We start from the raw sequence: 15,573 nt of genomic DNA on the forward strand, positions 1-15,573 counted from the left end.
GAATCAGACATATCTGAGTTCAAATCCTACCCTTTCCACTTACCTAGCCGTGTGATTCTGGGAAAGTTATTTAACCCTTACAAACCTCAATTTCAACTATAAAACAGGAATAATATAACCTACCTCATAAAGTTATTTAACATATTAAATGAAAAATGTTTGAAATGTACTCACTACAGTACCTGGAACAAAGTAAGTACTCGATAAGGTGCAGCTATTTATAATTTACAGCCTTTCAAGTATTTCAAGATGATTTAAATAAACCAGACCAATTTCAACAACTAAGTACTTTTGCCAGTAAAACAATACAAACTCTGAGATACTAAATAAGGTCCTTGATCTTAAAAGGGACTTCAAAACCCAAACATTTATGATCAAGTTTTAAAAGAAGTTTAGGTTTTCAAACCGTTAATGGTAAGAACGAGAACAGTTGCTCTCCTTCTACCCACATATATTTATTTTTCTCTCCTATAACAATCAAAATAGTATTAGGGATTAAAGAGCTAACATTTGATTTACTGTTTTACTTTTAATAAGACATTTCCCAGCAGAGACTGAATCAACATTAAGAGAATCAAAAGAAATAAGAGGGCTTTCCTGGTGGTGCAGTGGTTAAGAATCTGCTGCCAATGCAGGGGACACGGGTTCAAGCCCTGGGCCAGGAAGCTCTCACATGCCGCGGAGCAACTAAGCCCGTGCACCACAACTACTGAGCCTGCACTCTAGAGCCCATGAGCCACAACTACTGAGCCCACGTGCCACAACTACTGAAGCCCCCAGTACTGAGCCTGTGCTCCGCAACGAGAGAAGCCACCACAATGAGAAGCCCGCGCACCACAACGAAGAGTAGCCCCCGCTTGTGGCAACTAGAGAAAGCCCATGAACAGCATTGAAGACCCAATGTAGCCAAATAAATAAATTTTTTTAAAAAATCAATTATACTTAAAAAAACAAAAGAAATACCTAACTTTTAATATCCTCTATTTTAAATTATTTTAGTTGTATTGGAAGACAGGTAAAACCTTTAAACTACAGCTGTTATGTGTTTACATAGACTTAAATGTTTGGAAAATTTCCTTAAATCTTATAAAGTCAATTAAATGCCTACTTTAATTCTTATACTCAATAAAGGAAAACATTCTAACTGCAATAATTAAAGTTGTTTTCTGTTTTAAGACTAAAGCTTTGCCTAGGACTTCTAACTCTATTAAAATTATAAATTATCTGAGAAATAAAGTTACTGGCTAAACAAACTGATGAAAAACAGAAATGATAAAACTAGAAGCTTCCAAAAAGAAGTCAAGATTTAGGATGTCAAAGAATTAAGCTTCTCAAAGAATTAAGTTCAAAAAAAAAAGAATAAAAAAAAATTTTTTAATACAAAGTTGTTTTTTTTTAACATCTTTATTGTACTATAATTGCTTCACAATATTCTGTTAGTTTCTCCTGTATAACAAAGTGAATCAGCTGTATGTATACATATATCCCCATATCACCTCCCTCTTGTGTCTCCCTCCCTCCCTCCCTATCCCACCCTCTAGGTGGTCACAAAGCACCGAGCTGATCTCCCTGTGCTATGCTGATCTCCCTGTGCTATGAGGCTGCTTCCCACTAGCTATCTATTTTACATTTGGTAGTGTATATATGTCCATGCCACTCTCTCACTTCGTCCCAGCTTACCCTTCCCCCTCCCTGTGTCCTCAAGTCCATTCTCTATGTCTGCGTCTTTATTCCTGTCCTGCCCCTAGGTTCTTCAGAACCATTTTTTTTTAGATTCCATATATATGTGTTAGCATACGGCATTTGTTTTTCTCTTTCTGACTTACTTCACTCTGTATGACAGACAAAAATATGGAAAATTTCACGAATTTGTGCGTCATCCTTGCGCAGGGGCCATGCTAATCTTCTCTGTATCGTTCCAATTTTAGTATATGTGCTGCCAAAGTGAGCACTAATACAAAGTTTTTAAAAGTGTAAAATTAAAACACTAACAACATATCAACATGTATGTACTTGGAAGTTAAGTGGAATTAACTCAATGAACACATTCAAGATAGACAAAGGACATACAATAATATGAACCAAAGAAATAATTTTTGTCTTTAAAAAACACAAGAGAGTATCCTTTGAGCAACCTCTCATATAGCCAAGATTGTATTTCAAATTGTTTATTTGAATTTAATTAAACAGTGAGCTGTTAGTACTCCATTAAACTCAAGATCCCATTTCTCTACAATGCTCTCCTTTGATAAGTTAAAAATCATAAAATAGAATATCTTACAATATTATTAAACTTCTAAATAAGGCATTAGAGTTATAGTATATACAGAGCACTGATGTTAAAGTCCCACCTTGACGATCACAGCTCTTTGTATAAAATCTTGATTGATGACGTCTCACAGAAGTTCATATATCATATTAAATTAAAGGTACGGAGCTTTCAAATTATGAACAAATCAATTTTAAAGGAGAAGGAAAGGGATGGGGGAGAGATCAAAGTATAGTTTCCAAGTATCTTTTCACTTTTTATAAAGAACGTTAGAATGTTTTCCCTTTAGGTATTGTAAGAACGCAAGTAGGCACTTAATTAAATATGCATTTCATAAATTGCATGACTAGAAAAAGTGATACAGTCATTCTACAAATATATACTGGACACTTAATCTAAGACACTATTCAATATGGTTACTATTCTATATAAGCAGCTCTAAAGGATACATAAAAATAGCTCAGTTTTCAGGGAGCTTCCTAATATAACTAAGGAGTTCAGACATGAACATACAAAAATTTAAGTAACACTGCAAAGCAATAAATGATTAAAGTTCCAATTAAGAAGTTAAGACCATATGTACTACAAAAGAAGACAGAATTGATTGAGGCTAAAACCTGTGTATAGAATCAATTGGTATCTAAAAATCAAGTGACACAAAAATCTCAGAAAAGAGAGAAAACTTGAGAGCTCAGACATGAAAGAAGAGTAAAGTTTAGAAAGGGAGAGATGAAAGAGAAGGACATCCACAGCTAGAATAAACATAGGGTGACAGGGATAGACCAGCAGCCAGCACCAAAGAGAAAGGTAGGAGGAGTAGGTTGGAACCATATGAAAGCGAACTTTGAATATCCTATCAGAAACTTAGACTGAATCATTCAACAAATACTGATTGGTGTAACTATTCTGTGCCACGTACCATCCTACATGCAAAGGATACAAGTGTGAACAGAACAGCTAAGTTCTCTGCCCTCATAGTGATGATAGTCTAGTAGATTTATTCCATAAAAAAGATGGTGCCATGAAATGCTTTTAATCAGAGGATGAGATCAGAGATATACTTTGGGAAAATTATGTAGGTACCTAGACAGAAAAAGAGATAGGCAGACCAATTAACACATTGCAATAATAATCCAAGAGAGAAGTAGCAAGTGATAGTATTCAATTATGCAAATACTTCTTGAGCAGTCTTGGATAAAACACCTCATTTCTCTGCATCTCTGTTCTGACTTGAGAATTGAAGTTTGCCACTCAGCCACAACCTTAAGATTCTCAACTGGAAAATTCTACAAACACATCAAGGCACCCTGTAATATATGCAAAGTAACACTAAAATCTAAGAGCTGCAACTTGCTTTCATCTCTAACTTTTTCCTACCAACTCAACTTTGGAATTACGCTTATACTTTATCAGTTTAACGACTATCTGTCTCCAAAAGAACACTCTCTTTCTGAATGAGAATGGACAGTAAGGGTCAGGGTTAGACGCAACAGAATTTAGCTGGAGCCTATGAAGATCTATGCTACCTCCCTTTATTTCTCTCTGTGTGATCTGCAGTCCCAAGTAAAGGACAGAGAAGGGGGTACCAAGGTATTTACAAATCTGTTAGAAACAGAAAAAGAACAGTAGACAAGGTACTTATTTCATTCTCCATTATACCACAGAAAGCTATCTGTCTCCTACAATTAACTCATTTATAGATGCCGTAAGGGCAAAGACTATGTTTTATTCATCATTATGATCTCATAGTGCCTAGCACAGAGTTTTGTACACATTGTTGAGAGTGGAATTAAGAAGAGTGACTGACAACCCACTGGAGTGAAAGTTCTGAGCCCCACATCAGGTTTCCAAACCTGTGGGTCCGGCAACGGGAGGAGGAATTCTTAGAGAATCAGACTTTGAAGGCTAGTGGGATTTGATTGCAGGACTTCAACAGGACTGGGGTAAACAGAGACTCCACTCTTGGAGGGCACACACAAAGTATTGTGTGCATCAGGACCCAGGGGAAGGAGCAGTGACCCCACAGAGACTGAACCAGACGTACCTGCTAGTGTTGGGGGTTCTCCTGCAGAGGCAGGGGGTGACTGTGGCTCACCGTGTAGACAAGGACACTGGCAGCAGAAGTTCTGGGAAGTACTCCTTGGCGTGAGCCCTCCCAGAGTCTGCCATTAGCCCCACAAGAGCCCAGAGAAGGCCCCAGTGTTGGGTCGCCTCAGGCCAAACAACCAACAGCGAGGGGACCCAGCCCCACCCATCAGGAGGCAAGCAGATTACAGTTTTACTGAGCTCTGCCCACCAGAGCAACAGCCAGCTCTACCCACCACCAGTCCCTCCAATCAGGAAACCTGCACAAGCCTCTTAGATAGCCTCATCCACCAGAGGGCAGACAGCAGAAGCAAGAAGAACTACAATCGTGCAGCCAGTGGAACAAAAACCACATTCATAGAAAGATGAATGAAAATGAAAAGGCAGAGGGCTATGTACCAGATGAAGGAACAAGATAAAAACCCCAGAAAAACAACTAAAAGAAGTGGAGATAGACAACCTTCCAGAAAAAGAATTAAGAATAATAATAGTGAAGATGATCCAGGACCTCGGAAAAAGAATGGAGGCAAAGATCGAGAAGATGAAAGAAATGTTTAGCAAAGACCTAGAAGAATTAAAGAACAAACAAACAGAGATGAACAATACAATAACTGAAATGAAAACTACACTAGAAGGAATCAATAGCAGAATAACTGAGGCAGAAGAACGGATAAGTGACCTGGAAGACAGAATGCTGGAATTCACTGCTGCAGAACAGAATAAACAAAAAAGAATGAAAAGAAATGAAGACAGCTTAAGAGACCTCTGGGACAACATTAAACGCAACAACGTTCACATTATAGGCGTCCCAGAAGGAGAAGACACAGAGAAAGGACGAGAGAAAATCTTTGAAGAGATTATAGTCGAAAACTTCCCTAACATGGTGAAGGAAATAGCCACCCAAGTCCAGGAAGCACAAAGAGTCCCATACAGGATAAACCCAAGGAGAAGCACGCCGAGACACATAGTAATCAAATTGGCAAAAATTAAAGACGAAGAAAAATTATTGAAAGCAGCAAGAGAAAAATGACAAATAACATACAAGGGAACTCCCATAAGGTTAACAACTGATTTCTCAGCAGAAACTCTACAAGCCAGAAGGGAGTGGCATGATATACTTAAAGTGATGAAAGGAAAAAACCTACAACGAAGATTACTCTACCTGGCAAGGATCCCATTCAAATTCCACGGAGAAATCAAAAGCTTTACAGACAAGCAAAAGCTAAGAGAATTCAGCACCACCAAACCAGCTCTACAACAAATGCTAAAGGAACTTTCTAAGTGGGAAACACAATAGAAAAAAACGACCAACAAAAACAAACCCAAACGATTAAGAAAATGGCCATAGGAACACACATATCGATAATTACCTTAAACGTGAATGGATTAAATGCTCCAACCAAAAGACACAGGCTTGCTGAATGGATACAAAAACAAGACCCATATATATGCTGTCTAGAAGAGACCCACTTCAGACCTAGGGACACATACAGACTGAAAGTGAGGGGATGGAAAAAGATATTTCATGCAAATGGAAGTCAAAAGAAAGCTGGAGTAGCAATACTCATAACAGATAAAATAGAATTTAAAATAAAGAATGTTACAAGAGACAAGGAAGGACACTACATAATGATCAAGGGATCAATCCAAGAAGAAGATATAACAATTATAAATATATATGCACCTGACATAGGAGCACCTCAATACATAAAGCAACTACTAACAGCTATAAAAGAGGAAATCGACAGTGACACATTAATAGTGGGGGACTTTAACACCTCACTTACACAAATGGACAGATCATCCAAAGAGAAAATTAATAAGGACACACAAGCTTTAAATGACACAATAGACCACATAGATTTAATTGACATTTATAAGACATTCCATCCAAAAACAGCAGATTACACTTTCTTCTCAAGTGTGCATGGAACATTCTCCAGGATAGATCACATCTTGGGTCACAAATCAAGCCTCAGTAAATTTAAGAAAATTGAAATCATATCAAGCATCTTTTCTGACCACAGCGCTATGAGATTAGAAAACAATTACAGGGAAAAAAACGTAAAAAACACAAACACATGGAGGATAAAAAATACGTTACTATATAACCAGGCAATCACTGAAGAAATCAAAGAGGAAATCAAAAAATACCTAGAGACAAATGACAATGAAAATACAATGATCCATAACCTATGGGATGAAGCAAAAGCAGTTCTAAGAGGGAAGTTTATAGCTATACAAGCCTACCTCAAGAAAGAAGAAAAATCTCAAATAAACAATCTAACGTTACACCTAAAGGAACTAGAGAAAGAAGAAAAACAAAACCCAAAGTTAGCAGAAGGAAAGAAATCATAAAGATCAGAGCAGAAATAAATGAAATACAAACAAGGAAAACTATAGCAAAGATCAAAAATGTTGGTTCTTTGAGAAGATAAGCAAAATTGATAAACCATTAGCCAGACTCATCCAGAAAAAGAGGGAGAGGAACTCAAATCAATAAAATTAGAAATGAAAAAGGAGAAGTTACAACAGACACTGCAGAAATACAAAGGATCACGAGAGATTACTACAAGCAACTCTATGCCAATAAAATGGACAACCTGGAAAAAATGGACAAATTCTTAGAAAGGTATAACCTCCCAAGACTGAACCAGGAAGAAACAGAAAATATGAACAGACCAATCACAAGTAATGAAATTGAAACTGTGATTAAAATCTTCCAACAAACAAAAGCCCAGGACCAGATGGCTTCACAGGTGAATTCTATCAAACATTTAGAGAAGAGCTAACACCCATCCTTCTCAAACTCTTCCAAAAAATTGCAGAGGAAGGAACACTCCCAAACTCATTCTATGAGACCACCATCACCCTGATAGCAAAACCAGGAAAAGATACTACAAAAAAAGAAAATTACAGACCAATATCACTGATGAATATAGATGCAAAAATCCTCAACAAAATACTAGCAAACAGAATCCAACAACACATTAAAAGGATCATACACCATGATCAAGTGAGATTTATCCCAGGGATGCAAGGATTCTTCAATATACGCAAATCAATCAATGTGATACACCATATTAACAAACTGAAAAATAAAAACCATATGATCATCTCAATAGATGCAGAAAAAGCTTTCCACAAAATTCAACACCCATTTATGATAAAAACTCTCCAGAAAGTGGGCATAGAGGGAACCTACCTCAACATAATAAAGGCCATATACAACAAACCCACAGCAAACATCATTCTCAATGGTGAAAACCTGAAAGCATTTCCTCTAAGATCAGGAACAAGACAAGGATGTCCACTCTCACCACTCTTATTTAACATAGTTTTGGAAGTCCTAGCCACGGCAATCAGAGAAGTAAAAGAAATAAAAGGAATACAAATTAGGAAAGAGGAAGTAAAACTGTCACTGTTTGCAGATGACATGATACTATACATAGAGAATCCTAAAGATGCCACCAGAAAACTACTAGAGCTAATCAATGAATTTGGTAAAGTTGCAGGATACAAAATTAATGCACAGAAATCTCTTGCATTCCTATACACTAATGATGAAAAATCTGAAAGAGAAATTAAGGAAACACTCCCATTTACCGCTGCAACAAAAATAATAAAATACCTAGGAAGAAACCTACCTAGGGAGACAAAAGACCTGTATGCTGAAAACTATAAGACACTGATGAAAGAAATTAAAGATGATACCAACAGATGGAGAGATATACCATGTTCTTGGCTTGGAAGAATCAATATTGTGAAAATGACTATACTACCCAAAGCAATCTACAGATTCAATGCAATCCCTATCAAATTACCAATGGCATTTTTTACGGAACTAGAACAAAAAATCTTAAAATTTGTATGGAGACACAAAAGACCCCAAATAGCCAAAGCAGTCTTGAGGGAAAGAAACGGAGCTGGAGGAATCAGACTCCCTGACTTCAGACTATACTACAAAGCTACAGTAATCAAGACAATATGGTACCGGCGCAAAAACAAACATAGATCAATGGAACAAGATAGAAAGCCCAGAGATAAACCCATGCACCTATGGTCAACTAATCTATGACAAAGGAGGCAAGGATATACAATGGAGAAAAGACAGTCTCTTCAATAAGTGGTGCTGGGAAAACTGGACAGCTACATGTAAAAGAATGAAATTAGAACACTCCCTAACACCATACACAAAAATAAACTCAAAATGGATTCGAGACCTAAATGTAAGACCGGACACTATAAAACTCTCAGAGGAAAACATAGGAAGAACACTCTTTGACATAAATCACAGCAAGATCTTTTTTGATCCACCTCCTAGAGTAATGGAAATAAAAACAAAAACAAACAAATGGGACCTAATGAAACTTCAAAGCTTTTGCACAGCAAAGGAAACCATAAACAAGACGAAAAGACAATCCTCAAAATGGGAGAAAATATTTGCAAACGAATCAACAGACAAAGGATTAATCTCCAAAATATATAGACACCTCATGCAGCTCAATAGTAAAGAAACAAACAACCCAATCCAAAAATGGGCAGAAGACCTAAATAGACATTTCTCCAAAGAAGACACACAGATGGCCAAGAGACACATCAAAAGCTGCTCAACATCACTAATTATTAGAGAAATGCAAATCAAAACTACAATGAGGTATCACCTCACACCATTTAGAATGGGCATCATCAGAAAAATTCACAAGCAACAAATGCTGGAGAGGGTGTGGAGAAAAGGGAACCCTCTTGCACTGTTGATGGGAATGTAAATTGATACAGGCACTATGGAGAACAGTATGGAGGTGCCTTAAAAAACTAAAAATAGAATTACCATATGACCTAGCAATCCCACTACTGGGCATATACCCAGAGAAAACCATAATTCAAAAAGACACATGCACCCCAATGTTCATTGCAGCACTATTTACAATAGCCAGGTCATGGAAGCAACCTAAATGCCCATCGACAGACAAATGGATAAAGAAGATGTGGTACATATATACAATGGAATATTACCCAGCCATAAAAAGGAACGAAATTGGGTCATTTTTAGAGACGTGGATGGATCTAGAGACTGTCATACAGAGTGAAGTAAGTCAGAAAGAGAAAAACAAATATCGTATATTAACGCATATATGTGGAACCTGGAAAAATGGTACAGATGAACCGGTCTGCAGGACAGAAATTGAGACACAAATGTAGAGAACAAACGTATGGTCACCAAGGGGGGAAAGTGGTGGGGGGTGGGAGTGGTGGTGGGATGAATTGGGAGATTGGGATTGACATGTATACACTGACGTGTATAAAATTGATGACTAATAAGGACCTGCTGTATAAAAAAATAAATTAAATTAAATTCAAAAAAGGAAAAAACCTTAAATTACATGCTTACACTGAATTCATCTCACAAATATAATGCTGAGCAAAAGAAACCAGACACAGAAAAAGTATTAACTAAATGATTCCATTTATTAAATTTCAAAGATACATAGAACTCACCTCTGGTGTTGTAAGAAGTCAGGATATTGGTTACCCTTGATTAGAAGGGGGACATGAGGGCTTCTGGGGTAATGGTCCGTTTCTTTATCTAGTGCTGACTATACAAATGTGCTCACTTTGTGAACATTTATTGACGTATACATTTATAATTTGTGTACTTTTCTGTATTAGTATTATGTTTCAATAAAGTCTGTGTTAAAAAGATTAAAAAAAAAAAAAAAGAAGAGTGACTGAGATCCAAAGAATAAGTGAGTGAACCAAGTATAGGAGGGTTAGGCAGTAACAGCAACCAACAACAGAACAGCTAGAAGGGGATACAACCGTAAGACATGATTTTTCCTTTTGAGGAGCTTGCAGCCTTCTGAGGAAAAACAAAAAAAAACAGGAGGAGAGAGATAAAATATACCAAGCACCTGGAAGGAGGTAACTACTAAAGTTAATGATTAACGGCTACCTCTTACTGAATGTGTCAAACATTGTACAAAGAACATTACAGACATTGTCTCATTTAATCCTCACACCCCTATGAGTCAGATATTATTATCCCCATTTTTCAAATGGGAAACTAAGAGTTCGAACTAGGATAAATAACTTACTCAAGGTCATAAAACTAACAAACAATGAAGCTATGATTCAAACCCACACCTAACTCCAAAGCCAGTACTCTTAACCACCCAGAACCAGGGTAGATAGCATTGAAGATGATGGGAATTAATCTGATGATGGTACTTAATACATATTGAAAATGGAGCCAGATAGATTTGCTGAAAGATGAAGAGCAGCATTTAAATTGAAGAGGTATTAGGTAATATCTACAGGACCAGACAACTAAATGGAAGAGATCCAGTGCATCAAATAGAAGTCCTCTTCCAGCCCCTGTTTTCCTTCTCCAAATGCCACCGATGGAGTTTCTGAATGAGCTTCCAGAGCCAATTTATGAACATAAAAGCACCCCAACACACTCTCTTTTTTTAACTTTTTATTTTGAAATAATTTTAGATTCACCAAATAGTTGCAAAAAGAGTACAGGGAGTTCCAATATGCTCTTCACCCAGTTTCTCCTAATGTTAACATCTTATATAATCATAGTACAATGATCAAAACCAATAAATTAAGGTTGATGCAATACTAATAACTAAATTTTGCCGGTTTTGAGCAATTAAGTTAAGCTCCCATAAACATTCTTGCACCTATCTATTGATGCCCCTGTGTGTCAGGGGTCTCTAACACCACTTTCTGGCTCAATGATTCACTGAAAGGACTCACAGGACTCAGAAAAGCTCTTACACTCAGTTATGGTTTAGTACATACAGCAAAAGGATACAGATTGATATAAGCAAAGAGGAAAAGGAGGATGAGCAAAGCCCAGGAGAAACCAGGTACCAGTTTCCAAGTGTCATCCCACAGTGGAGTTGCATGGACGTGTTTAATTCTCCCAGCAATGATGTGTGACAACACATGTGAAGCAAAGTCAACCAGGAAAGCTCACCCAAGTTCTGGTGTCCAGAGTTTTTACTGGGAGTCAGTCACATACTATGCAGGGCCTGCATGACTGACCTTAGCTACTGAGATTCTAGTCCCCAGAGCCAAATAGGTGTTCTCCATAAATCACATTGTTTGCATAAACTACCTGATTCAACTGGTATTGTGTGGACCAAGGCATCAGGCATACAAAAACACTCTTATTAAGCAGAATATTCCAAAGGCTCTGAGTTCATTTCCCAGGAGCTGGCAGTCCTGAAGATAAGACTTCCTTGGGAATATGCTGGGTTTGAGCAACCCACCCCAGCTGAGTTAATACTTTCCTACACAACCTGTGAATACATTTCTGGGTTATCTCATTCGTTTTAACAACACAGTATTCCATTGTATGGATGTTCCACCATTAATTTAGCCAATCACCCACTCATTAATCTTAAGTTGTTTCTAGCTTTTTGCTCTAGTCAACAATAAAAACAGGGACTTGGGACTTCCCTGGTGGCACAGTGGTTAAGAATCCACCTGCCAGTGCAGGGGACACGGGTTCAAGCCCTGGTCCAGGAAGATCCCACATGCCGTGAAGCAACTAAGCCCGTGCGCCACAACTACTGAGCCTGTGCTCTAGAGCCCACAAGCCACAACTACTGAGCCCTCATGCCACAACTACTGAAGCCCGTGCGCCTAGAGCCCGTGCTCCCCAACAAGAGAAGCCACCGCAATGAGCAGCCTACGCACCGCAAGGAAGAGTAGCCCCCACTCGCCGCAACTAGAGAAAGCCCGCACACAGCAACAAACACCCAACGCAATCAAAAATAAATAAATAAATAAATTTATTTTTTTTTAAAACCAATAAAAACAAAGTTTTATAAATTATAAAGAGCTACACAAAGGAAAGATATAATTTTTCTAGAATTATTCTCACTAACTAATGAAATAAAATAAAGGTTTAGACTAGTCTTTGAGTTTCAGCCACCTGAATGAATATAGGGTATCTTTAAGGATAATCTGACTTCAAATGTGAGTTAGCAAACACAAGGCACTTATGAAAAACAAAAAAAAATGTAAAAGACTTTTCTTACCTCATAGAATTCCCACAATGTTTGCTTTCAGTAATTAATATGAAAGTAATCAAAGTAAACCAAAAATTATATGATTTCTGAAAAATCATACAGTAACATTACACAACAATAAAATGTAACTCTAGAGTTTTAATGGCTTAGTTACATATATCTAGAGTGTAGGGTTTCTATTTCACAATTAGAGAAACTTCATTAGGCTTTCACAGAAATGCAAGTCCTGAATTTTTACATTTATGACGAGAATAAATGTTAAAATTGGGTTCATACATATCTTTTTCCTCGATCTCACAAGTCATAAACATTCTATTACAATTTTGTAACTAACAAAACTTTAATTATTTTAAACGCATTGGCCTAGCTTCCTATTTTTTTTAATTTTCAATATTTATTAGTATCTAAGATAAGTCATAATCCTATAAGTTAAACCCACTTTGCATGATGGGACAGCTAAAAGTAAAAGAAGAGAAATTCTGGCCCATATGAAATTTACCATTAAACTGAGAAAAAAAATATTTTTATGCTTTTGTCAAATAGTAATAAAAAGTTTAACCTTGTAATATTTGCCTCAAAACAAAAACAAATAGTTTCCACTTGCCAAAGATTTTAAACCCTTATGTCCTTTAAAATATGATAATAGGGAATATACATTTTAATTCATTTTTCTAAACAGCTTTAAATATTTTATGAGCATTAATATTTCAAAAGAAATCGCATTATGCAATAAATTAGAGCAATGCATTTTCTCAAAAAACATACAATCAATTAACACAGACAGAAACAAGAGAAAATCAAGAAAACAGATGGCAACAAGAGAAAAACCTGTCAAAACCACATCTCAGTAAAATAATTTGGATTTTAACAACTTTCAATGAAAATAAGACTTTTCCTTCTTAGACTGTTTAAATAGTATATTCAAATTTTTCTTGATATACCAGTTTTCTAAATATTGGTAACTGGTGCTAGTTCCCTTACAGCAGAAAACATTTGTACAATATCAAGAAATGAAGGTAAAAGAAGATAGAGGGGAAAGAGACAGGAAACTTCAGTGCTACTCATATACCAACAACTGAAGTTACCGTGTTGAAAATTCTCTGAAACAGTAAAAATTTAGATCTTGACATTTTGTGCACTTTTCTGGTATTTGTACGGGCCTGTTCAGGATGCATTGGAAGCATTTTCAAAGAAGCACCACCATCATTCTGTAGATCTCAGAAAAAAAGAGAATCCTACTGTAGGAAAAAAATCTCAGAACTGGCACCCAAAAGATCTTACATTCTACCCATTCATCTGCCCTCTCCTATGCTAAAAATAGGACAACAAGTAAGGTCACCTCTCGGCCTCAGTGTCATCTATAAAATGAAGGAGCTAATCTAAATGATCTTTAGACCTTAAGGTCTAAAGGTCTTTTTTGGCAAGAAAATCTCATTATTTTAACCTGATACATAATTAACAATATGTATAATAACTGTTTTGTAAATCAATGATAACAAGCAACATAAATAACCATAACCACAATTTATTTTATACAGGTAATATTTAAATTCTTCTCTTACGTTATTTTCATTAATTATAAATGGTTTTAGAGCCTACTGTTTTTTCTAATACTAGCATGGACACACTTTAAAAAGACAAAGATCTTCTATAATGGAAAAGAATCTGAAAAAGAATATATACATGCACATTTGTACATTTCATCCTACATCCCAATAGCAGAGTGTCCCTTAAACTTCCCCCACAAAATTCAGGAAAAAACTTCTACGAGACTAGTACAACTGTGTTTCTCAAACTGTAGTCGGTGAACATATTCAAAGTTTTGTAAATTGTCTCTGAGAATTTTTAAATTTTATATTTCCATTTCAATGATAGCCTCAAAATATTAGTATAGGCATTTTATAATTAAAAACTGCCAACAGATATTAATGTATTTTTCAATCAAGTGATGTCAAGTGGTACAACTTTAATTGTCAGAGACTAATAAGAAAAAAGTAATGGCAGAATTCAAACGTAAATGCATTCATGCCCAGGTAAGGGCCAAATGATGTTACCCTTCCCAAACAGAAGAAGGTTTTGTAGTAGTTCAAAGTTGAGTCATCACATGAACTACAGTAAATACACATACACACACACACACACACACACACACGCACACATATAATTCAAAAGAAGCTATGCTATAAGTTATTTATATTGCAAGTGATAATTTAATTTAGCAAATGATCATCTATAACATTAGAATAATTACTTTGAATAGTATTGTTTATTCAATACAACCCATTTTTATGGTTTCATAAGTATGATTTAATATGAAGAGTTATTAGCTAGTTTTATAATTCTTTTTTTTTTTTTAAATAGATACAAATCTGTAGCTATTTATAGTGGACTTAGGGTTTTCAAGGACTGATCTTTAGATGTTGACATTTGAACATCTGCTTTTTTTTTTTTTTTCCAAAGTTTAGGGCTGCTCTGTTTGTTTGTTTGTTTATTTATTTATTTATTTATTTATGGCTGTGTTGGGTCTTCGTTTCTGTGCGAGGGCTTTCTCTAGTTGTGGCAAGCGGGGGCCACTCTTCATCGCGGTGCGCGGGCCTCTCACTATCGCGGCCTCTCCTGTTGCGGAGCACAGGCTCCAGACGCGCAGGCTCAGTAATTGTGGCTCACAGGCCCAGCCGCTCTGCGGCATGTGGTATCTTCCCAGACCAGGGCTCGAACCCGTGTCCCCTGCATTAGCAGGCAGATTCTCAACCACTGCACCACCAGGGAAGCCCCTATAATTCTATATATTTCTGTGATATTATAATAAATCTGAAGTCAGAAATGGGGGTTAAGAGCATATCACTTGCATTTAAAAGGGGCCAATGCCTTAAACTAGTTTGAGAAAACACTGCTTTATGAGCAGACTGCTCTCGTACCTTTCCTCCAAATTCCTTAATCTACTGGTAGCGCCAGCCCTGGGTCTACGGCTAGAGAGAAAAGAGAAGGGTCCAGATCAGGGGATGGCAAATTGGGGCCCATGGCCCTCTATCTGGTTTTGTAAACAAGGTTTTATTGAACTATAACCATACCCATTCGTTTACAAATTGTTTATGGCTACTTTTATGCTACCATGGCTGAGTTGAGTAGTTACCACAGAGACATTAGGGCCCACAAAGCCTAAAATATTAC

The 15,573-nt window shown here is 36.7% G+C and overlaps 1 protein-coding gene and 1 non-coding gene across 5 annotated transcripts in view; both read right to left on the reverse strand.

Moving 5' to 3' along the window:
• RAD51B (RAD51 paralog B) overlaps positions 1-15,573 on the reverse strand; it is a 701,477-nt gene that overhangs the window by 626,883 nt on the left and 59,021 nt on the right. The gene's annotated exons all lie outside the window — the stretch shown is intronic.
• On the reverse strand, positions 1,846-1,952 carry LOC137753612 (U6 spliceosomal RNA). The gene has a single exon (XR_011071521.1). It is a non-coding gene; the product is annotated as a U6 spliceosomal RNA (small nuclear RNA).

This window comes from Eschrichtius robustus, chromosome 1 (genome assembly GCF_028021215.1).
Source record: "Eschrichtius robustus isolate mEscRob2 chromosome 1, mEscRob2.pri, whole genome shotgun sequence".
Taxonomy (NCBI): domain Eukaryota; kingdom Metazoa; phylum Chordata; class Mammalia; order Artiodactyla; family Eschrichtiidae; genus Eschrichtius; species Eschrichtius robustus.